General features: G+C 40.8%; 1 protein-coding gene and 1 long non-coding RNA gene across 2 annotated transcripts in view; one reads left to right on the top strand and one right to left on the bottom strand.

The window, feature by feature from the left end:
• The window catches only part of arsib (arylsulfatase family, member Ib), a 185173-nt gene that overhangs the window by 71234 nt on the left and 88895 nt on the right, over positions 1–25044 (top strand). The window lies entirely within an intron of this gene.
• On the bottom strand, positions 504–2943 carry LOC141366017 (uncharacterized). The gene is made up of 4 exons (XR_012370941.1): positions 2673–2943; positions 2085–2277; positions 1824–1956; positions 504–1032 (listed from the first exon to the last, which is right to left on the bottom strand). It is a non-coding gene; the product is annotated as an uncharacterized lncRNA (long non-coding RNA).

The following is a 25044-nucleotide window of genomic DNA, read 5'->3' as shown; positions in this document are numbered from 1 at the left end:
AGTACGTAATACATCGATCTCCTGTTCGCCCAGTCACCTTCAATGTGAACTTCTCCTAGCTGGAATGTTTTGTAGTCATCCACTTCTTTTCCCCAAGGGAATGGTTTCGTCGCACACCAGCCTATAGCGCAGCCAAACACAGCACAATAACACACCACCACGGGCGCAACAGAGAAGCACACTCCGGTGTAGTGCTCCTTTAACTCTCTCTCCCAGCTCCGACCTTTTCGCCTCTCTTGGCTGCCGCACTCTTTCCTTTTCGCTATAAGTGCTTCGCGGATCAACGGCGCCCTCCGGCTCCTCCAGGGATGGAGCGTGGGGTTTGGACTGCCCTAGGAATAAAGGATCACACTTCAGAAAACAACTCTCTCTTTGTGTGTTGCTACAGCTCTATTTATGTTGCCTTTCCTCATTTCATCTTCGAATCGTGGTTCACCACATTAATGCTGCGCACCGGTTTCTTATAAGCCCTGATTGTGTTGTCAGGGAAACCAGGAAGTACAAATGATTAAAAATCGGGTCCGGGCGGAAACCATCTTCAGGCGGAACCAATCTGCCACTTTTGGTTCCGCCCCTCAATAGTCACCCTGTTACATATTAGTTAACATTAGTAAATGCATTAACTAAAATGAACAATATAGTTTTTCAACATTTATTAATTCTTGTTAATGTTAGTTAATGGTGCATTAATTAATGTTAACAGTTACAACACTTGATTTTAAATGTATTAGTACAGTATGTTGAAGTTAACATGAACTAAGATTAATAAATGCTCTAGAAAGAAGTATTGCTTATATAATGGTTAACCGATTCAACCTAACTGTAAAGTATTTCCATACAAATTATATTTTCTACATATGCTTAAAATGTTATTGCCAAGCTGTTACTGTTTGTTTTTTACTTTCTCTAGTAAACCCATAACTTACCAAAATATTTTCAGGCTTTAGATCCTGATGAATGACATTTTTTGAAAATGTATTCAACGGCCATGGATATGTCAAGGGCAACAAAATGACTGTCGTTTCCTTCAAACTAAGAGGGAATTAAAATAGTTTTTAAAATAGTATAAAAACAGTAGAGAGATTTGAATGCACATCACAAATCTTATGCTACTTAACAAAATAAAAAGCTGCAATTCATAACCATCACTGCCTCCATTGTCATCTATCTAAAACAAAGTTGAGGTCAAACGACATCATACATTTTCAGTGAAATCATACCCGACAGCTCAAATTTAAAATCATTATTTTAAGCTTACCAATGTGAATAAGGATATAGTAAGGTCACAGTTTTGAACACTGTCTGTATCTTGCTCAATAATAATTTGTTTATTTTTAAATAAAATAATTAAAGATTGCAGCTTTAAAGGAAAAACTATTACGCTGTATAGATTAAAGGTGCAGTGTGTAAATGTAAGCGTCATCTAGTGGTGAGGTTGCAAATTGCAACCAACGGCTCAGTCCTCTGCTCACCTCTTGCTTTTGAAACACATAAAGAAGTTACGGTAGCCGCCACCGGACAAACATGTCATCGTCGGAGACAACTTAGTAAAAAAGTTTGTCCGTTAAGGGCTTCTGTAGAAACGTGGCTGCACAAAATGGCGGCTTCCATGTAAGGGGATCCTCTGTGTATGTAGATAAAATGTCTCATTCTAAAGCAATAAACAGATAACGGTTTATTATGAAAGGTCTTTATACACCCCTGATAATGTAGTTTTGTATATTATTTTGCATTTTTGTCAAAACATCCTTCTTAAAATTACACACTGCACCTTTAAGAAAAACTACATGAAACACATCATGACAAAATAAACAGACTCTCACCTTAACACAAGCATTGCCATTGTGTATCACATGATCCAGGATTGTGCCATGAACGTATTCATTGGCCAGCAAAAAGGTGTTTTCAGTGCGGGCTGCTGCCATGAGTCGAACAATATTGGGATGGCTCAGTCGCCTGAGAATTACAAATACCAGGCATTCACCAGGCTATCAACAAAACCAAAGCAATTAACAATATATGATCTAATAACAACAATAATGTCTTTATCCCAAAACAATCTTCTTTTTTAACAAACATCTTACAGTGAGACGAGAATCTCATGCTGTATGTCCCGATCTTCAAGTCCTGCTATGCCATATGGAATCCTTTTTATGGCAGCTGGGGTTCCCTGGAAAGAACCTCTATACACCTTTCCAAATGATCCTTCACCCAAGAGGTCCCGTTCCTTGTAATTGATAAGTGACTCATCCAAAAATGGCAGGCGTGGAACATACACTATTGAGATATCAAATAACAAAGATACATAACGTCACCTTTTACTCTTAATATATCTTTAAAGGCAAGCCATTTCTGGTAACCGCTGTCCCCACCCCAAAAAGATCTGGAGCCTCTTTTGATAGACCCGCCCCACATGTACCAGGCAACAATGTCGTGAATGAGTGAAAACAATGTGCGTTACTATGGTAAACCAGGTCGAATGTGTTTTTATAGTACTGTGTGTTTTAACGTGTGAATAGTTTGGCTCCGTTTACATAGATAGTACTCTACCCAACTAGCATTTTTCAAAAATTGCCTAACCTACCTTTAACAGCAAGACATTATTCCAATAGTAGCATTTTATAAAACATAAAATGAACTTAAATGATTAAAAATTTAGTTGAATTACTTACATGATGGTAAGATGGTGACAACATTAGATGATACATAAAACACCTCATTCTGTGGGCAAACACCTTTGACTACAGATACCGCTATTCCTCCTTCCACACACCTCTCTGCATCATGTTCTGGTTTTGTAGACTCCTTTGCACCCTGATCTAATATTAGTCCACATAAAAAATTTAACTGTCATCATTATGTACTTTTGGACAGACACTAATCAAAAGAAACTTACAGTGCATTTAAGCTATTAATTTTTATATAAGTATGTCAACATGTGTGTTGTAGCGTGGTCACCTTTAAGTGGGTTAGTTGGGCGCCAGACAGTTAAACTGTCACAAATAATGTTGTAAACATAAAATGGAAACCACACTCAGCAAACCTTCATTAATAATACACTCCACAACCAACGTGATATTATGATAATATTATTTCATAAACTTCAGTTCTCATATAATCAAACACATAATTAAATTAAACACATTATACAACATGATTTGCACACTCAAAAACAGATTAGACATAAAGAGCAAATCGTCAATAATCTGCTTTAGACCTCAATAACAAGTGAAAATAAATAATAATAAAAATTAAATGAATACCCAACTCAAAATAGTTTAAAAAAAAACGTGTGTTGGCCTTGGGAGGAACAAAGGGATTTAATTGCGACTGGATGATTCCTTCGTTAAAGAATAGATGAAATCAAGTAGGGGGGTTTTTAAGCATGGCAAGGTGAAGTATACTAGTTCTCCGTTATCCAAATCTTCATTGAAGAATTTAGTGGGCACCAGTAGAACAAAAGAATATTCAAACCGTTATGGCGTGTATCTCTCGCGGAGTATCATCAATTGTGGCTCAGAATTCGTGCAGGATATATTAATCCTCAACTTCAGGAACAATATCCACAAACTTGAGACGTAGATAGATGAAAATCCAAACGGTAAACGAGGATTCCTCACACAGCACACGCCGCCGCCATTACCACTGCGCTTCCCCCTTTCCGCTCACCTGTTCTCTTTCTTCACCTTTCCCGCAGACCACACCCTTTTCCCGTGCCTTCCGTGGGTTTTTTCGTTAGTATAAATAAAAACACTAGTTTTAATAAAGAAATGAACTATGGTTTTTAATTTTCTAAGGATTATTCGTTTATTGAAAATAAACAAGAAGATTTAATCTTGTATGCAACCAGTGTATTTCGTTACAGTGTTTCCTGGGAATAAAACCCATAACCTTTTGAACTGCTAACTCAATGATCTACCAATTGAGCTAGAGGAACACTTAATAACATATTCCACTATTGCTTGAAACTCAAAAGAAGAATAACAAGAATAATTGTCTGTGTACAGTTTGTAGGGCAATGTCTGTCAAACTCCTAAAATACAAAAAAGCAATATATACAACTAATGCATTTTATTCCTATAATAGCTGTGTGTGAAAAACATACAGAAATGTAAGTTATTCACTTAGTATCTATAAGGAACTAAAATGGCTTTATTTTGAATTTAAATCAGAATTTCATGTCTATTTATTTATTTTGTGTGCCATGTAATAAAATGATAGCGTAATGTCAGTTAATTGTTAAAGAGACTAATGACACCAATCCACTCTAAACAGCATTGGGACAAGAACTACTTTATCATTTATAGGTAAAGTGTACGTTTAAGTATTTACCAGTAGGTGGATCTGAGTTCGGATCAGTGTGTGTGCTTGTTTCTGTGCCTCCATTCAAGGATCTCTCTGAACCTGGATCTGGACCACCATCAGCACTTTTAATTTTTCAATTCAATTTTATTTATATAGCGCTTTTCACAATACTCAATTGTTTCAAAGCAGCTTTACATTAATAGAAGCAGTAAAAGCACAGAAAAACGACAGATAGCATAACATAATACACAATAGCATAAGCAGTCAAATTTGCTGCGGCTATGACGCGACATTATGAGCGAGCATATTACTAATGTAACGTCTAGAAGAAGAAGCTAAGTTAAGCCCAAGCAGGCTACCTCCCCGGGTTAAAAAACCCCCTAGGAGAAAAAAACAAAAACCCCGGGTTGTTTAGCCGAGGAAATAAAAAGTCCTAGGAGGGAAAAACCCTTGGGAGATATACATGTATATACACACATATAAACGGATAAGGAGCTTAAGCGGAGATTAAGCGGAGATTAAGCAGAGATTAAGCGGATATTAAGCGGGTCCTGTCGGTGGTCGTTGGTCAGGCATCAGCTGGGCATCACATTGAAGGACGACCAGTAGATCAGAGGTGTGCCGACTTTCACATCTACCAGAACTGGGTCTGTTTGTCCCATTGTCCTCAGGGTCAATGGGACCCAGGGACGAGACAGGGAGAGAAAAACAAAATCATATTAGCGTAGGGGCCGTTCACATGTAATGCAAGTGTCACACAGTGATGCGGTTTAATCAGCTTAGTTTCAGACAGACTAACTATTGAGGCATAATTGTTTTATCCACTTTTACCTGAACCTAAGGATTTCCCTGTACACCTGGATCTCTTAGGCTGGAAATCCTACAGTCATTTAAAAAGCAAAATAAATAAGCAGCAGGGCCTAGTTAAGCATTAAACTAGCTTCTAAAGACACTGATTACACAAACAAGATGAATCAATCAATTTTGTCTTACCATATCAGAGTCCATATCAACTTTGCTATTTTCTTGAAAAAAGAAGCAATTCATAATTAATTTAAAAATATTAATTTACACATTAAAAAATAATAACAACAATAAAAACATCATTTTCTCACTGGACTACCACAAACATTTTGGTACATACCTGATGGTGAACTGGTTTCACCAAGGCAGATAATATCTGTAGACACAACACAATATGTAAGTTCCAATAAGCTCATAAATTAGACATTATGATCTTATTGGAACTTACATACTGTGTTGTGACTACAAATATTATCTGCCTTGGTAGAGAAAACATTTTCTACTATAACCATTTCTCTACGTCCAATATAAAATGTCCTCTTCCAAAGGGTTGGGATCTCCGAAACAGATCCATATTCTTGGTTAAACTGCTCCTTTGTCTCCACCTCGTGCCATCTGCATGGCAGAGAGTAAATGTACTTCCCTCTCTTTCTTTTGCCGTCCAAAAACGCCTCCTGTGTCATGAATTCGGTCTTATCGGCCGCTTTGTCTTTGTTTCACTATGTGTTGTGTTTTGTTTGGACAGCTCCACATGTGTACACTTCCCACCTGGTGATCTCATTATCTCCGACTCTTTTCACCGGCGTCACACACCTGAATTTAATTATTTGCCCAATCCGGTTTGATTTAAATTCCCCTCGTTTCCTCTGTTCTTTGCTAGTTCGTCATTGTATGTTCATGCCCGCTAGCCTTGTCTAGTTCATGTCTTGTCGTGCTTTAGAAAGTTTTCTTATTTATATCCATGTTCTCTGCTGCCTTTGCCCCTTCAGATTCCCCCGACCCGTTGTTACTCCCCTGTTGATTTATTTCCAGTCCTCGCCTTCACGCTGCTGGATTATATTAATCTCTGCTGTCTGGCTCTCTCGACTGGTGTGGCAACAGCCGAGTTAGCGCTCTATCTATCAGTGGATTCTCCGAGCGCTGTCCATCTTCCTGCGCTGACCAGCATTAGAGCGCTGTCCAGCGCCATAATCAGCTGAAGGCTTGCCTGCTAAATCTCTCTCTCTCTGTGCCCGCCAGGATTTTCTCTCTGTGTCCCGCGAGGATTTGCCTCAGTGACTTTCGGATTTTGTGGATGTCCTATAGCCTCGCTGTGTTTCCCACATTTGTGATCTACCGAGAGGATATCGCTGTGGCCACCTCTCTAGTGTTTTCTCTTCATCACATTTTTTACATACAGTCACTGAGTGTTTTTCTATTATACATACAAAGGATCTACAAGTGTTTTTTTCCATTTATATTTCTGATGACATTGAGTGTTCTCTTCTATACATATTGGCCCTCATTTATCAAAAGTGCGTACACCAAATTTCCAGCGTACACCTGGCGTACACCCAAAACCACGGTGACTTTGAGATTTATCAATAAGGACGTTGGCGTACGGCACGCTCAAATCCTACGCCAGCTCAGAAGGTGGTGTACGCACATTTTGAGTTAGTGCAGAAATGCGCAAACACTTCCTAACACCACAAAACGCACTGACAAACTAAAAGATATGATATATTATGACCCACTGTAAAAAAACATAGTAATTATAAACTTCATTGTTTATTTGTATGCAACATGGACTTCAATGTTTAATTTGTGAGATTTTACCAAAGCATTTGATTTGTATGCATATGTATTCCTTCATTTGAGAGCCTGTGCGCTTTGCCTGACGTTTCAGAGCGAGCATGTGAACGGAGCTTAGCGGGAGCGGAGCGTTGAGCGGTGCGGTAACATCAGAGCCCCTTTCCGAAAATTGCTACCGCTCGTAATTGAACCCAGAACGCCCTTTGATAATTTGCTAGTTCGAGAATCTGTAAAAACGTCTACCAATAAGTTATGGAATTCAAGCCTTATACATAAATGTAAAGTAATTACTATTACAATTATTATTATTTCAAATTATGAATAGCTTAGTAAAACATGTGAATGTCGTGGAAACACAAATTGTTAATTTGAATTATATCCGGAGCTCCGTATCAAACTGGATCTAAGATACAGCTAACAAACAACTGTATGTAAATACAGAACTACACATAACAAAAGTTACTCCATCATTTTAAAATATTATTTAAAACAAAACTTAACTGAACCATTAAGCAGACATAGAATTTAGATGTAGGCAACAGTAAATAATAATAATAATAATAATAATAATAATAATAATAATAATAATAATAAATAATTATTCTTCTAAATATCAATAAGCGGCATTTATAATAAAAAAATAATACAAATATTACAAATTGTCATGCAATTATTAATGTGTCTTTAATCCCACTCTTTAAACTCCTAAATAAAACAGCTTTGTTTCTTTCCACGTCCCCGTCTTGTGTTCTTTGCCGTCTGACGTGTGTCAATGGCGTAAAATGAGGGCGTGGGGGAGGCGGAGACTTGAATTTATATGGGCGTGTTATTCTAATGACGATCGTTTTCAGCCGCGGCATTTATGAAGGGCAGGTATTGCTTACACCTGAATATCAAGGGTACGCACAATTTCATAAATCAGGCGGTGAGAGTGAGCATAATCTTACGCCAACATATACGGCCGTTTCTACGCAAGAATGATAAATGAGGGCCATTGTGAATAAACACCTCTGCGCTGGGATTCCCGTGTTGTGTCTTCCTAACATCCTGAGCAATATTGATGAGTTCATCATAACCCTCGTTGCCTGTGACTATGATCCTTGGTGGGGCCTCTTCAAGAATTAGTTTTTGGTACCTCCCAGGTTTTTTGGATGTTCGTGGTTTCCACTCCATGGGACTCAGTTTTATCTTGCAGTAAAACAAAAATATATGGTTGGTAACATTCTTTAGGCCTACACAAATCAAATTACATACATACAACAATGCCATAATAATTGCAAAAACTAACCTTTAATAAGGACTTTTCTTTTTGGAAAAGGGGAAACTGACATTTTTTCACCTGTGGTTTGATTAATTGTTTTGCCTTTGTAAATATTTGTGCTGCTACTGTGGTATAGAAATCAGTTAAGATTTGCAATAAACAGTAACAACACTGTAAAACTAAAACTGCAAGCAGTGATGGAAGGGCCCTCGCACACATGACACCGCCACGCCGGGGCATAAGAATTAAAGGGAACAGTAGTAAATAGGCATTTAAGCATGTAAACATAGGTGAACCATTTAAAAGTGTAGTATAATGTGCCACCTTTCCTTGTTGCTAATTACAAATGACAGCGAGGTAGCATCGTGTAAGATAGCATGAGAGAGAGAGAGAGAGTGAGCGAGTGTGTGTGCGTATGAGTGACTACATGTAAATATGGCACGTAGATGTGTTCAGTCCAGGACTCTTATCAATCATGTGAAGTTTGGGACAAATCCGACATTGCATTATCATTGTAAACATGTTACTTCCTGTTACCAGCTGGTGGCGCTATGATCATAACTGACTATTGGCATCATAAGTGACTATCAGTGATGGGAGTAACGCGTTACAAAGTATCATCAAACTGTAACTCCACTTCTTTTAGCAGTAACGAGCATGTAACGAAGTATTTTTTTAAATCAAGTAACGCAATTACAATTACTGAAATTTAAATGAGTTCGTTACTCGCGTTACTCTATTTTGACATATCTGACGTCGCAGGACCGTAGTTGGCGGCGCAATGATTCATTACACTTCATCATAGCTGACAGTGCATATAGAATGAACATGAAAAATCCGGTCTCATGTTTGTAAATTATCTTCACCAAGCAATCGCAGTATGACATCAACTTGCATTTGTAGTCCACAAAGGTAATAAATCTAAGAAATGTTCATATATTCTTAGATGTTTACATCGGCTTCATGGAAGAGAACGATCCGCGATTGTTGTTTCCACTAAAATATTCAAACTGCGCTGTACACCCGTAGTATGCGTGAGCTAGCTTTTAGTTTTAGTTTCAGTCTCTCCGTATCCGAACAAACAATCCACTCGCTCTGTGTTCGTCTGACAAAACAATCCACTCGCTCTGTGTCCGTCCGACAAAACAATCCACGTAGCCTACTCCGTTTTCTGATTAAATATCTTCCTTTAATCCTGTGTATCATTTAAATCCAACAGAAAACAAACAATATATGACCAAAGAGCGCAGTCCCTGCGGCAAGCTTCACAAGCTGTGTTCCAATTCAAGGGCTGCACCCTACTAAGCATGCGATAAAAGGTGAGCACTCTGCCTTTCAAGGCGCTCAGAAGTTCGCGAAGAGAACTGAAATGAGACGGTCTAACCTTCGGAGGACCTATAATTTGCCTCATCTGCTGTACGCGCATCGCGCCTGTCAGCAGGACACAGCGGAGACGTTTCTAACTTATTAAAATAAATATGAAATCAGAAAAATTATAATTTATTTTAGAAAATATGACATGTTGACACAATTGTCTCCAAATTTTTAAAGAGACACTACACAATTGTAACACATAATATATTTTTGTAAACATGCAGAATATTTGTCTAAATGGTCTAAAATGATATACATAAATAAACTAAGTTTGAATCTAAAGCAAAATAGGCTCCTACAGTGTGTGATATATTAGAGTCTTACGTGTAAAATAGCCCATCCATATCATTTTACTGTTTGACTGTTCAGTACTGTTCATATTTACATTTAAAAAGCAGACATAAAAGTAACTTAAAAGTTACTTTTCTAATTAACTAATTACTTTTTATATACAGTAACTGGTAGAGTAATTCAGTTACTTTTAAAAGAAGTAACTAGTAACTGTAACTAATTACTAATTTTCAGTAACTTGCCCAACACTGGTGACTATTGACATGTAGATGTGTTCAGTCCAGGACTTTTATTAATCATGTGAAGTTAGTGAAAGATCGGACATTGCATAATCAGTGTAAACATGTCACTTCCTGTTGCCAGCGGGTGGCGCTATAACCATAAGTGACTATTGACATGTAGATGTGTTCAGTCCAGGACTCTTACTAATCATGTGAAGTTAGGGAAAGATCAGATATTGCATAATCAGTGTAAACATGTCACTTCCTGTTGCCAGCTGGTGGCGCTATAACCATAAGTGACTATTGACATGTAGATGTGTTCAGTCCAGGACTCTTATTAATCATGTGAAGTTAGGGAAAGATCGGACATTGCATAATCATTGTAAACATGTCACTTCCTGTTGCCAGCTGGTGGCGCTATAACCATAAGTGACTATTGACATGTAGATGTGTTAAGTCCAGGACTCTTATTAATCATGTGAAGTTTGGGACGGATCAGACATTGCATAATCATTGTAAACATGTCACTTCCTGTTGCCAGCTGGTGGCGCTATAACCATAAGTGACTATTGACATGTAGATGTGTTCAGGTCAGGACTCTTAGCAATCATGTGAAGTTTGGGACAGATCGGACACTGTATGCCTGAGTTCCAGCCACCTGTTTCATAGCGAAACATCAAATTTTGGCTGGCCGAAACAGACACAAATTTTACTATAGAATCAAATCCTTCGCAATTTAGCATCACAAAGGCCTTAAGATGAGACTCGCCAAATATGATGATGATCCGACGAAAACTGTAGGAGAAGTTAGTTAAAGTATGACTACTAGAAATGAAAAAAACTGAGCCAAAATCTGAGAAATAATTCAAAATAGCTGACTTCCTGTTTGGTGTAGGGCGTTGCTCCAAGAGACTTTTTGTAGGGCTTGTAATAATACATGAGCATACCGAAATTCGTACATGTAAGTTAAACACAGTCCAAGGGCTGCTTCATTCAATATTTGAAAGTGGCGCTAAAACATGTTCCTTCAGGTTGCCAGCTGGTGGTGCTATGGCTATAAATGAAAATTGTTATGTAGATGTGTTCAGGTCAGGACTCTTAAGGGCTCGTTATAGTCGTGCGTAGGTCCTACGGCGTAGCAGCGACGGCGTAGGTTCCGCGTCGGTTTTCATTTATACTTTTGCGTCGTCCTCCGCGTCGACGTGCAAACACCGCGCGACCGCTGGTGGGCAGTATCCTCGCGTGTAACCACAGTAGCAGCACACACGTGAAAGAAGAAGAAGAAGCCTAGCAAGTTAACCCACAAACGAAGAAGAAACAGCAACTTGTTGTGTATAATTTGAGAAGACCAGCAATAATTGAAGTAAATAAACAGCGACTTTTGATGCAGTTTTAGTTAAATCACTCCTCAACTTGGCTCATCTTTGTTTTCACTGTCACAAAAGGAAATACCTGTGACGCATCGAGCCATTTCTACACGCCCACTTCTGACGCCTATACTACATGTAATTTTTCACCACCTTTGACATGTGTGCAACGTTTCATGACATTTTGAACTTGTTTAGACTGTCAAAAATGCGACTCATTTAACAATATTTTGCGAGGCCGCCACGGACACACCCTTTAACGAAAAGTCAAGGTTGTCACTAGTGATGGTCAACCCTAGCCTAGAAATCTAGACGCACCCTAGCGGCCGCAAAATATATTTGCTGCCAGGGTTTAGTCTAGGCACTCACAATACACTTAACAGCTCCAAAAACCAAAATTTGGTCAGGCCAATCACATCGTGTGTAGCGTCTGTGGGGCGGGCTTAACATGATGACGACAGAGCTGCCTGCGACGGTTCCTACTTGAAAACAAAGAATGGCTGCGGCTGCTGGCGAACAGCTTTCTTTTGAAGCGGCTTTGGCCGCGACTCTGGAGGACTTAGACTTATGTTTTTCTTTGAGAGAAGAGCAAATAACCCTACTGAAGTCCTTTTTAAGCAAGAAAGATTTGTTTGGAGTTTTGCCGAATGGTTACGGTAAAAGTTTGATATACCAATTAGCTCCACTGGTGGGGAAACGCAGGGGACTCATACGTCACCTTCTTCGTTGCTCTGATTGGTCATAGCGCTATCCTATTGCGTGCAGAGGCATTTTGAGGGACAACCTTATATCCCGCCCCTTGCATTGAGCCGTTTGTGTGAAGAGTTGCCAGACCTTACATCTTGATGTAGGTCTGGCTAACCAGGCTAGGTCAACCCGGATATTTTTAAGGATTCGGGTTAATCTGAGTCACTCACTAATATGATCCGGGTTGCGCGAGTCACTTGAGTCACTTGAATCACTTGGTCAAAATCTCCCAGTTCCAATCGCTAATACTAATGCAACCAAGCAACTCAGATCAAGCATGCAGCTACGAGTCTACGACTCCTCTGCTCGCAAAAAAGGGCTCATGTGACCTGAGGAACTTGCATGTCCGTGGTAACATTATCAATAACATAATTGTAAAAGTTCGGTGTGTGTGTTTAGTTTCATTTCATAACGACAAATATATCAACACCACGTTTAAAAGATGTGAGGCTTTGTTGAATTGGGACGTGAGAGGAATATGTCCTGTTTCAGATTGACTTACAAGATCCACGATAGGCTTCGGTTAATGCAGCCACACAGTCACTCATCCGCGCAAGAACATGATCTTGTGAGTGAGTCCCAGACAGAGCCGCTCGCCCGCTCCTGCACGGGTCCTGTGAGTGAACCACTCACGTCACTCTGAGTGACTCGGTCAACAAGAGGAGTCGTGTACATCCGGCGGTGGCGGATCTTTACAGCAGCACTGCTGCAACAGTCCTCGTATTTAAAATTTTTAAACATTTGCAGCTTCTACCCAAAACATTGTGCCAGTCAAATATTGCAACAGATTAGCCTACATGAGTCAGTGGGTTAATAACACGAGCAAGGCTCGTCGGATTCAAGCTCTATGAGTTGAGTCACTCTCTGTGTGAATCCCCGAGCCGCCGACCAACTCATTGTCGCGCGCACGCATCCCTTTGTACTCGGACTCGGAGCTGCAGAAAATTACGAGTGAGCTTTTGGCTCACTCGGTACCCCCAGTCGACATTTGGTGATGTAAATTAACTCATTGTTGCAAGTTATAGAACATATGGCAACTTATGTAGAGTTATGTGTTGTAATTCTGTTGTAAACATTTGAAGAGCTTTGTGTTTGATCCAATTTCTCAGTTTTAAAGCAAAATCTGAGAGGACTCAACTGACTCGGGTTAATGGTCACTTAGGACTAATGGTTCTCGAGTCATTTTAGGGATCGGGTTAAATGATCCGAGTTTCGAGTGACTCGCTCATCACTAGTTGTCACTATTTATCATCACACAAGGTCTTGAGATTAGACTAATGAAATATGATGTTGATATGGTTAAATCTCTAAGAGCAGTAAGTCACAGCATAAAAGGTGGTATTTCCTGCTGCCTCTAGGTGGCGCTATGACTGATACTGAATGATGCCATGTTGATGTGTTCAGGCCGGGACCCTTATGAAACGTGTGAAGTTGGGGGCAGATCGGACAATGTATGTCTGAATTACAACAGCTTCCTGTTTCATCGTGAAACATCACACTTTGCCAGGCCGCCACGGACACGCCCTTCAACGAAAAGTCAAGATCTTTGCAATTTATCACCGCAACGGGCTTAACATCAGTCTGACCAAATATGATGATGATTTGATTAAATCTCTAAGAGCAGTAAATCACAGCGTAAAACATGGTATTTCCTCCTACCTCTAGGTGGCGCTATGAGTGAAGTTGAATATTGGCATTGAAATGTGTTCAGGTCAAGACCCTTATCAAACGTATGAAGCGTGGGGCAGATTGGACATTGTATGCCTGAGTTAGAGCCACTTCCTGTTTCATGGCGAAAATGCAGAAATTTGTCAGGCCGCCACGGACACACCCTCTGACGAAAAGTCAAGATCTCCGCAATTTAACATCGCAAAGGCCTTTAGATGAGATTGACCAAATATGACCATGATCGGATTAAATCTGTAGGAGGAGTTCGTTAAAGTACGAAGCCTGGAAAAGCCAAAATTTGCTCAGAAATCACAGTGAAAATTAAAAATGGCCGACTTCCTGTGGGGTTTAGAGCTTCCCTCCAAGAGACTTTTTTGTAGGTCTTGGGGTGATAGATGATCCTACCAAATTTCGTATCTGTACGTTTTTCGTAGCGGGGGGGCTGTTCTCTTTTAATTTTGCAGGTGGCGCAGGTGGCATTAGATTGGACATTGTATGCCTGAGTTATAACAACTTCCTGTTTCATGGCGAAAATGTCTAACTTTGTCAGGCCACCACAGACACACCCTCCAACGAAAAGTCAAGATCTCCGCAATTTATCATTGCAAAGGCCTTTAGATGAGACTGACCAAATATGATAATGATCGGATTAAATCGCTAGGAGGAGTTCGTTAAAGTACGACGCTTGGAAATGTCAAAAAATGACAGAGAAATTTAAAAATGGCCGACTTCCTGTGGCGTTTAGAGCTTCGCTCCAAGAGACTTTTTTGTAGGTCTTGGGGTGCTAGATGATCCTACCAAATTTCGTATCTGTAAGTTTTTTTGTAGTGGGGGGCTGTTCTCTTGAAATTTTGCAGGTGGCGCTATCGAGCCATTTCTACACGCCCACTTCTGACGCCTATACTACATGTAAATTTTCGCCACTTCTGATGCGTGTGCAAATTTTCATGAGTTTTCGGGTATGTTTAGGCCCTCAAAAATGCGATCCATTTCGGAGAATAATAATAATAATAATAATTAAAGCTGCAAGCAGCGATGGAAGGGCCCTCGCACGCATGTGCACTGCCACCCTATGGCATTAGTAAAGCAGTAAACCGGGGGGTATGAATTAAATTGGGTAAATACAGGTGAATATTCAAAGGGAAACTGATGTGCCACACCGCCTGTGTGCAGCAGGTGGCGCTATGACGGTACCTGATTATTGTTATATTGACGTGTTCAGGCCGGGACCCTTATCAAACGTGTGAAGTCTGGAGTAGATCAAACAATGTATGCCTGAATTACAACAGCTTCCTGTTTCATGGTGAAACATCACACTTTGCCAGGCTGCCACGGACACGCCCTTTAACGAAAAGTCAAGATCTTCGCAATTTATCATCGCAAAGGGCTTAAAATCTGTCTGACCAAATATAATGATGAGTTTATTAAATCTCTAAGAGCAGTAAATCACAGCGTACAACATGGCATTTCCTGCTACCTTTAGGTGGCGCTATGACTGAAGCTGAATATTGGCATTGAAATGTGTTCAGGCCAAGACTCTTATCAAACATTTGAAGTGTGTGCCAGATTGGACATTGTATGCCTTAGTTATAACAACTTCCTGTTTCATGGCGAAAACGCTGAACTTTGTCAGGCCGCCACGGACACACCCTCCAACGAAAAGTCAAAAGCTCCGCAATTTAACATCGCAAAGGCCTTTAGATGAGATTGACCAAATATGATGATGATCTAATAAAATCTCTAGGAGGAGTTCGTTAAAGTACGACGCTTGGAAATGTCAAAAAAATGACAGAGAAAATTCAAAATGGCTGACTTCCTGTGGGGTTTAGAGCTTAGCTCCAAGAGACTTTTTTGAAGGTCTTGGGGTTATAGATAACCCTACCAAATTTCGTATCTGTACGTTTTTCGTAGTGGGGGGGCTGTTCTCTTGAAATTTTACAGGTGGCGCTATCGAGCCATTTTTATACGCCCACTTATGACACCTATACTACATGTAAATTTTCGCCACTTCTGACGCGTGTGTAAATTTTCATGAGTTTTCGGGTATGTTTAGGCCCTCAAAAATGCGATCCATTTCGGAGAAGAAGAAGAAGAAGAAGAAGAAAAATAATAATAAACTGAGCAAAAACAATAGGGCTTTGCACCCACGGTGCAGGCCATTCTGGCCTGCTCCTCGGTGCTCGGGCCCTAATAATAATAATAATAATAAACGGAGCAAAAACAATAGGGTCCTCACACGCTGGTGTGCTCGGGCCCTAATTAAAGCTGCAAGCAGCGATGGAAGGGCCCTCGCACGCATGTGCACCGCTACCCTATGGCATTAGTAAAGCAGTGAACCAGGGGGATATGAATTAAAATGGGTAAATATAGGTGGATATTCAAAGGAAAATGTATGTGCCACACCGGCTGTGGGCAGCAGGTGGCCCAATGATTATATCTGATATTTGTTATATTGACGTGTTCATGCCAGGACCCTTATCAAACGTGTGAAGTTGGGGGCAGATCGGACAATGTATGCCTGAATTACAACAGCTTCCTGTTTCATGGCAAAACATCACACTTTGCCAGGCTGCCACGGACACGCCCTTCAACGAAAAGTCAAGATCTTCGCAATTTATTATCGCAAAGGGCTTAAGATCAGTCTGACCAGATATGATCATGATTTAATTAAATCTCTAAGAGCAGTAAATCGCAGCGCAAACATGGCATTTCCTGCTACCTCTAGGTGGTGCTATGACTGAAGCTGAATATTGGCATTGAAATGCGTTCAGGCCAAGACCCTTATCAAACATGTGAAGCGTGGGGCAGATTGAACATTGTATGCCTGAGTTAGAACAAATTCCTGTTTCATGCGAAAAATCCGAAATTTGTCATGCCCCCACGGACACACCCTTCAGTGAAAAGTCAAAAGGTCCGCAATTTAGCATCTCAAAGGCCTTTAGATGATACTGACCAAATATGATGAAGATCGGATTAAATCTCTAGAAGGAGTTCGTTAAAGTATGAAGCCTGGAAATGACAAAATTTGCACAAAAATCTCCGATAAAATTCAAAATGTCTGACTTCCTGTGGGGTTTAGAGCTTCGCTCCAAGAGACTTTTTTGTAGGGCTTGGGGTGATAGATGACCCTACCAAATTTCGTATCTGTACGTTTTTTGTAGCGGGGGGCTGTTCACTTGAATTTTTGCAGGTGGCGCTATCGAGCCATTTCTACACGCCCGCTTCTGGCGCCTATACCACATGTAAATTTTCGCCACTTCTGACGTGTGTGCAGATTTTCATGAGTTTTCGAGCATGTTTCGCTCCTCAAAAATGCGATTCACTTTGGAGAAGAAGCGGAATAATAATAATATTAAAGCTGCAAGCAGCGATGGAAGGGCCCTCGCACGCATGTGCACCGCTACCCTATGGCATTAGTAAAGCAGTGAACCAGGGGGATATGAATTAAAGTGGGTAAATATAGGTAGATATTCAAAGGAAAATGTGCAGCAGGTGGCGCTATGACTGTACATGATTATTATTATATTGACGTGTTCAGGCCGGGACCCTTAACACACATGTGAAGTCTCGAGCAGATCGAACAATGTATGTCTGAATTACAACAGCTTTCTGTTTCATGGCGAAACATCACACTTTGCCAGGCCGCCACGGACACGCCCTTCAACGAAAAGTCAAGATCTTCTGAATATATCATATTAAAGTCCTTAAGATCAGTATTACCAAAAATGATGATGATTTGATTAAATATCTAAGAGCAGTAAATCACAGCGTAAAACATGTAATTTCCTGCAACCTCTAGGTGGCGCTATGATTAAAGCTGAATATTGGCATTAAAATGTGTTCAGGCCAAGACCCTTATCAACCTTGTGAAGCATGGGGCAGATTGGACATTGTATGCCTGAGTTAGAGCCACTTCCTGTTTCATGGCGAAAATGCCGAAATTTGTCAGGCTACCACGGACACACCCTCAAACGAAAAGTCAAGATCTCCGCAATTTAACATCGCAAAGGCCTTTAGATGACATTGACCAAATATTACGATGATTGGATTAAATCTGTAGGAGAAGTTCGTTAAAGTATGAAGCCTGGAAATGACCAAATTTGCACAGAAATCACAGAGAAAATTCAAAATGGCCGACTTCCTGTGGGGTTTAGAGCTTAGCTTCAAGAGACTTTTTTGTAAGTCTTGGGGTGATAGATGATCCTACCAAATTTCATATCTGTATGTTTTTCGTAGTGGGGGGGGCTGTTCTTTTGAAATTTTGCAGGTGGCGCTATCGAGCCATTTCTACACGCCCACTTCTGGCGCCTATGCCACATGTAAATTTTCGCCACTTCTGATGTGTGTGCAACGTTTTATGACTTTTTGGGCTTGTTTAGCCTGTCAAAAATGCGATTCATTTATCGATACTTGGCGAGGCCGCCATGGACACGCCCTTTAATGAAAAGTCAAGGTCGTTGTTTTTTATCATCACACAAGGTCTTGAGATTACACTGGTGAAATATGATGTTGATATGGTTAAATATCTAAGAGCAGTAAATCACAGCGTAAAACATGGTATTTCCTGCTGCCTCTAGGTGGCGCTATGAGTGTTACTGAATTATGCCATGTTGATGTGTTCAGGCCTGGACCCTTGTCAAACGTGTGAAATCAGGGGCAGATCGGACATTGTATGCCTGAGTTATAACAACTTCCTGTTTCATGGCGAAACATCACACTTTGCCAGGCCGCCACGGACACGCCCTTTAACGAAAAGTCAAGATCTTCGCAATTTATCAAGGAAAAGGGCTTAACATCAGTCAGACCAAATATGATGATGATTTGATTAAATCTCTAAGAGCAGTAAATCAGAGCATAAAACATGGTATTTCCTCCTACCTCTAGGTGGCGCTATGAGTGAAGTTGAATATTGGCATTGAAATGTGTTCAGGCCAAGACCCTTATCAAACGTATGAAGCGTGGGGCAGATTGGACATTGTATGCCTGAGTTAGAGACACTTCCTGTTTCATGGCGAAAATGCCGAAATTTGTCAGGCCGCCACGGACACACCCTCTGACGAAAAGTCAAGATCTCCGCAATTTAACATCGCAAAGGCCTTTAGATGAGATTGACCAAATATGACGATGATCGGATTAAATCTGTAGGAGGAGTTCGTTAAAGTATGAAGGCTGGAAATGACCAAATTTGCACAAAAATCAAGGCAAAAATTCAAAATGGCCGACTTCCTGTTGGGTTTAGAGCTTCGCTCCAAGAGACTTTTTTGTAGGTCATGGGGTGATAGATGATCCTACCAAATTTCGTATCTGTACGTTTTTCGTAGTGGGGGGGCTGTTCTCTTGAAATTTTGCAGGTGGCGCTATCGAGCCATTTCTACACGCCCACTTTTGGCGCCTATGCCACATGTAAATTTTCGCCACTCCTGACATGTGTGCAAAATTTCATGAGTTTTCGAGCATGTTTCGCCCCTCAAAAATGCGATTCACTTTGGAGAAGAAGAAGAATAAATAATAATTAAAGCTGCAAGCAGCGATGGAAGGGCCCTCGCACGCTTATGCACCGCTACCCTATGGCATTAGTAAAGCAGTAAACCAGGGGGGTATAAATTAAAGTGGGTAAATACAGCTGGATATTCAAAGGGAAACTGGTGTGCCACACCGCCTGTGTGCAGCAGGTGGCGCTATGATGGTACCTGATTATTGTTATATTGACGTGTTCAGGCCGGGACCCTTATCAAACGTGTGAAGTCTGAAGCAGATCGGATAATGTATGCCTGAATTACAACAGCTTCCTGTTTCAAAACATCTCACTTTGCCAGGCCGCCACGGACACGCACTTCAACGAAAAGTCAAGATCTTCGCAATTTATCACGGCAAAGGGCTTAACATCAGTCTGACCAAATATGATGATGATTTGATTAAATCTCTAAGAGTAGTAAATCACAGCGTAAAACATGGCATTTCCTGCTACCTCTAGGTGGCGCTAGGACTGAAGCTGAATATTGGCATTGAAATGTGTTCAGGCCGAGACTCTTATCAAACATGTGAAGTGTGGGGCAGATTGGACATTGTATGCCTGAGTTAGAACAACTTCCTGTTTCATGGCGAAAACGCTGAATTTTGTCAGGCCGCCACGGACACACCCTCCAACGAAAAGTCTAAAGCTCCGCAATTTAACATCGCAAAGGCCTTTAGATCAGATTGACCAAATATGATGACAATCTGATAAAATCTCTAGGAGAAGTTCGTTAAAGTACGAAGGCTGGAAATGACAAAATTTGCACAGAAATCACAGCGAAAAATCAAAATGGCCGACTTCCTGTGGGGTTTAGAGCTTCGCTCCAAGAGACTTTTTTGTAGGTCTTGGGGTGATACATGATCCTACCAAATTTCGTATCTGTACGTTTTTCGTAGTGGGGGGGCTGTTCTTTTGAAATTTTGCAGGTGGCGCTATTGAGCCATTTCTACACGCCCACTTCTGGCGCCTATACCACATGTAAATTTTCGCCACTTCTGACGTGTTTGCAAAATTTCATGAGTTTTCGAGTATGTTTAGGCCCTCAAAAATGCGATTCACTTTGGAGAAGAAACGGAATAATAATAATAATAATAATAAACCGAGCAAAAACAATAGGGTCCTCACACTGGTGTGCTCGGGCCCTAATTAAAACTGCAAGCAGTGATGGAAGGGCCCTCGGACTCATGTGCACCGCCACTCTATGGCCTTAGTAAAGCAATAAACCAGGGGGATTGAAATTTCCGTGGATAAATATAGGTGGATATTCAAAGGAACTTTGAAGTGCCACTACTCCTTTATGCAGCAGGTGGCGCTATGATTGTAATTGATTGTTGTAACATTGATGTGTTGAGGCCAGGACCCTTGTCAAACGTATGATGTCTGTGACAGGTCGGACATTGCATGTCTGAGTTACAACAGCTTTCTCATGGCGAAAAATCAAACTTTGACAGGCCACAACGGACACGCCCCTTTAACGAAATGTCAAGATCTTCACAATTTATCATTGTGAAGTCCCTAAGTTCAGACTGACCAAATATGATGATGATCTGAATACATTTCAATGAGCAGTAAATCCCAGTGTAAAACATGTAATTTCCTGCTTCCAGCAGGTGGCGCTATAACTTTTACTGAATATTGACATATTGATGTGTTCAGGACAGGACAATTATCAAACTTGTGAAGCGTGGGTCAGATTGGACATTTTAAATCTGAGTTAGAACAACTTCCTGTTTCTTTGAGAAACATAGAAATTTGGCAAGCCGCCACATACACACCCTCCATTGAAATGTCAAGATCTCCGCAATTTAGCATTGCAAAGCCCTTTAAATGACACACACAAAATATGATGATTATCTGATTAAATTTATAGGAGGAGTTCGTTAAAATACGAAGGCAAGAAATGGCAAAATTTGCACTCAAATTAAAGAGAAAATTAAAAATGGCTGACTTCCTGTGGGGTTTAGAGCTTTGCTCCAAGAGACTTTTTTGTAGGTCTTGGTGTGATACATGATCCTACCGCATTTCGTATCTGTACGATTAACGTAGTGGGGGGGCTGCTCTATTGAATTTTTGTAGGTGGCGCTATAGAGCCATTTTAACACCCCAAGTTCTGAAGCCTATATCACATGAAAATATTTGCCACCTTTGACATGTGTGCAACGTTTCATGACTTTTTGAGCTTATTTAGGCTGTCAAAAATGTGATTCATTTAACAATACTTTGCGAGGCCGCAACAGACACGCCCTTTAATGAAAAGTCAAGGTCGTTGCTATTTATCATCACACAAGGTCTTGAGATTAGACTGATGAAATATGATGTTGATATGGTTAAATCTCTAATAGCAGTAAGTCACAGCATTAAACATGGCATTTCCTGCTGCCTCTAGGTGGCGCTATGACTGTTACTAAATTAAGCAATGTTTATGTGTTCAGGCTGTGACCCTAATCAAACGTGTTAAGTCGGGGGCAGATCGGACAATGTATGCCTGAATTACAACAGCTTCCTGTTTCATGGTGAAACATCACACTTTGACAGGCCGCCACGGACACGCCCTTTTTACGAAAAGTCAAGATCTTCCCAATTTATCATCGCAAAGGGCTTAAGAACAGTCTGACCAGATATGATGATGATTTGATAAAATCTCTAAGAGCAGTAAATCCCAGCGTAAAACATGGTATTTTCTACTACCTCTAGGTGGCGCTATGACTGAAGCTGAATATTGGCATTGAAATGTGTTCAGGCCAAGACCCTTATCAAACATGTGAAGCGTGGGGCTGATTGCACATTGTATGCCTGAGTTAGAACAACTTCCTGTTTCATGGCGAAAACGCTGAAACTTGTCAGGCTGCCACGGACACACCCTCCAATGAAAAGTCAAAAGCTCCGCAATTTAACATCGCAAAGTCCTTTAGATGATACTGACCAAATATGATGAGCATCGAATTAAATCTCTGGGAGGAGTTCGTTAAAGTACGACGCTTGGAAATGTCAAAAAATGACAGAGAAAATTCAAAATGGCTGACTTCCTGTGGGGTTTAGAGCTTAGTTCCAAGAGACTTTTTTGTAGGTCTTGGGGTGCTAGATGATCCTACTAAATTTCGTATCTATATGTTTTTCATAGCGGGGGGGCTGTTCTCTTGAAAATTTGCAGGTGGCGCTATCGAGCCATTTCTACACGCCCACTTCTGATGCCTATACCACATGTAAATTTTCACCACTTCTGACGCGTGTGCAAAATTTCATGAGTTTTCGAGTATGTTTAGGCCTTCAAAAATGCGATTCATTTCGGAAAATAATAATAATTAAAGCTGCAAGCAGCGATGGAAGGGCCCTCGCACGCATGTGCACCGCCACCCTATGGCATTAGTAAAGCGGTAAACCGGGGGGTATGAATTAAATTGGGTAAATACAGGTGAATATTCAAAGGGAAACTGATGTGCCACACCGCCTGTGTGCAGCAGGTGGCGCTATGACGGTACCTGATTATTGTTATATTGAAGTGTTCAGGCCGGGACCCTTATCAAACGTGTGAAGTCTGGAGTAGATCAAACAATGTATGCCTGAATTACAACAGCTTCCTGTTTCATGGTGAAACATCACACTTTGCCAGGCTGCCACGGACACGCCCTTTAACGAAAAGTCAAGATCTTCGCAATTTATCATCGCAAAGGGCTTAAAATCTGTCTGACCAAATATGATGATGATTTTATTAAATCTCTAAGAGCAGTAAATCACAGCGTAAAACATGGCATTTCCTGCTACCTCTAGGTGGCGCTATGACTGAAGCTGAATATTGGCATTGAAATGTGTTCAGGCCAAGACTCTTATCAAACATTTGAAGTGTGTGCCAAATTGGACATTGTATGCTTTAGTTATAACAACTTCCTGTTTCATGCGAAAACGCTGAACTTTGTCAGGCCGCCACGGACACACCCTCCAACGAAAAGTCAAAAGCTCCGCAATTTAACATCGCAAAGGCCTTTAGATGAGATTGACCAAATATGATGATGATCTAATAAAATCTCTAGGAGGAGTTCGTTAAAGTACGACGCTTGGAAATGTCAAAAAATGACAGAGAAAATTCAAAATGGCTGACTTCCTGTGGGGTTTAGAGCTTAGCTCCAAGAGACTTTTTTGAAGGTCTTGGGGTCATAGATAACCCTACCAAATTTCGTATCTGTATGTTTTTCGTAGTGGGGGGGCTGTTCTCTTGAAATTTTGCAGGTGGCGCTATCGAGCCATTTTTATACGCCCACTTCTGACACCTATACTACATGTAAATTTTCGCCACTTCTGACGCGTGTGTAAATTTTCATGAGTTTTCGGGTATGTTTAGGCCCTCAAAAATGCGATCCATTTCGGAGAAGAAGAAGAAGAAGAAGAAGAAGAAGAAGAAGAAGAAGAAGAAGAAGAAGAAGAAGAAAAATAATAATAAACAGAGCAAAAACAATAGGGCTTTGCACCCACGGTGCAGGCCATTCTGGCCTGCTCCTCGGTGCTCGGGCCCTAATTAAAGCTGCAAGCAGCGATGGAAGGGCCCTCGCACGCATGTGCACCGCCACCCTATGGCATAAGTAAAGAAGTGAACCAGGGGGATATGAATTAAAGTGGGTAAATATAGGTGGATATTCAAAGAAAAATTGATGTGCCACACCGCCTGTGTGCAGCAGGTGGCGCTATGACGGTACCTGATTATTGTTATATTGATGTGTTCAGGCCGGGACCCTTATCAAATGTGTGAAGTCTGGAGCAGATCAAACAATGTATGCCTGAATTACAACAGCTTCCTGTTTCATGGTGAAACATCACATTTTGCTAGGCTGCCACGGACACGCCCTTCAACGAAAAGTCAAGATCTTCGCAATTTATCATCGCAAAGGGCTTAAAATCAGTCTGACCAAATATAATGATGATTTTATTAAATCTCTAAGAGCAGTAAATCAAAGCGTAAAACATGACATTTCCTGCTACCTCTAGGTGGCGCTATGACTGAAGCTGAATATTGGCATTGAAATGTGTTCAGGCCAGAACACTTATCAAACATGTTAAGTGTGGGGCAGATTGGACATTGTATGCCTTAGTTATAACAACTTCCTGTTTCATGGCGAAAAAGCTGAACTTTGTCAGGCCGCCACGGACACACCCTCCAACGAAAAGTCAAGATCTCCGCAATTTAACATCGCAAAGGACTTTAGATGAGATTGACCAAATATGATGACGATCTAATAAAATCTCTAGGAGGAGTTTGTTAAAGTACGAAGGCTGGAAATGACAAAATTTGCACAGAAATCACAGCGAAAAATCAAAATGGCCGACTTCCTGTGGCGTTTAGAGCTTCGCTCCAAGAGACTTTTTTGTAGGTTTTGGGGTGATACATGATCCTACCAAATTTCGTATCTGTACGTTTTTCGTAGTGGGGGGGCTGTTCTTTTGAAATTTTGCAGGTGGCGCTATCGAGCCATTTCTACACGCCCGCTTCTGGCGCCTATACCACATGTAAATTTTCGCCACTTCTGACGTGTGTGCAGAATTTCATGAGTTTTCGAGCATGTTTCGCCCCTCAAAAATGCGATTCACTTTGGAGAAGAAACGGAAAAATAATAATAATAATAATAATAATAATAATAATAAACCGAGCAAAAACAATAGGGCTTTGCACCCACGGTGCAGGCCATTCTGGCCTGCTCCTCGGTGCTCGGG

This window comes from Misgurnus anguillicaudatus, chromosome 9 (assembly GCF_027580225.2).
Source record: "Misgurnus anguillicaudatus chromosome 9, ASM2758022v2, whole genome shotgun sequence".
NCBI classification, from domain to species: Eukaryota; Metazoa; Chordata; class Actinopteri; order Cypriniformes; family Cobitidae; genus Misgurnus; species Misgurnus anguillicaudatus.
The sequence above is the reverse complement of the archived record's forward strand: the minus strand, read 5'-3'. Positions and strand labels throughout refer to the sequence as shown.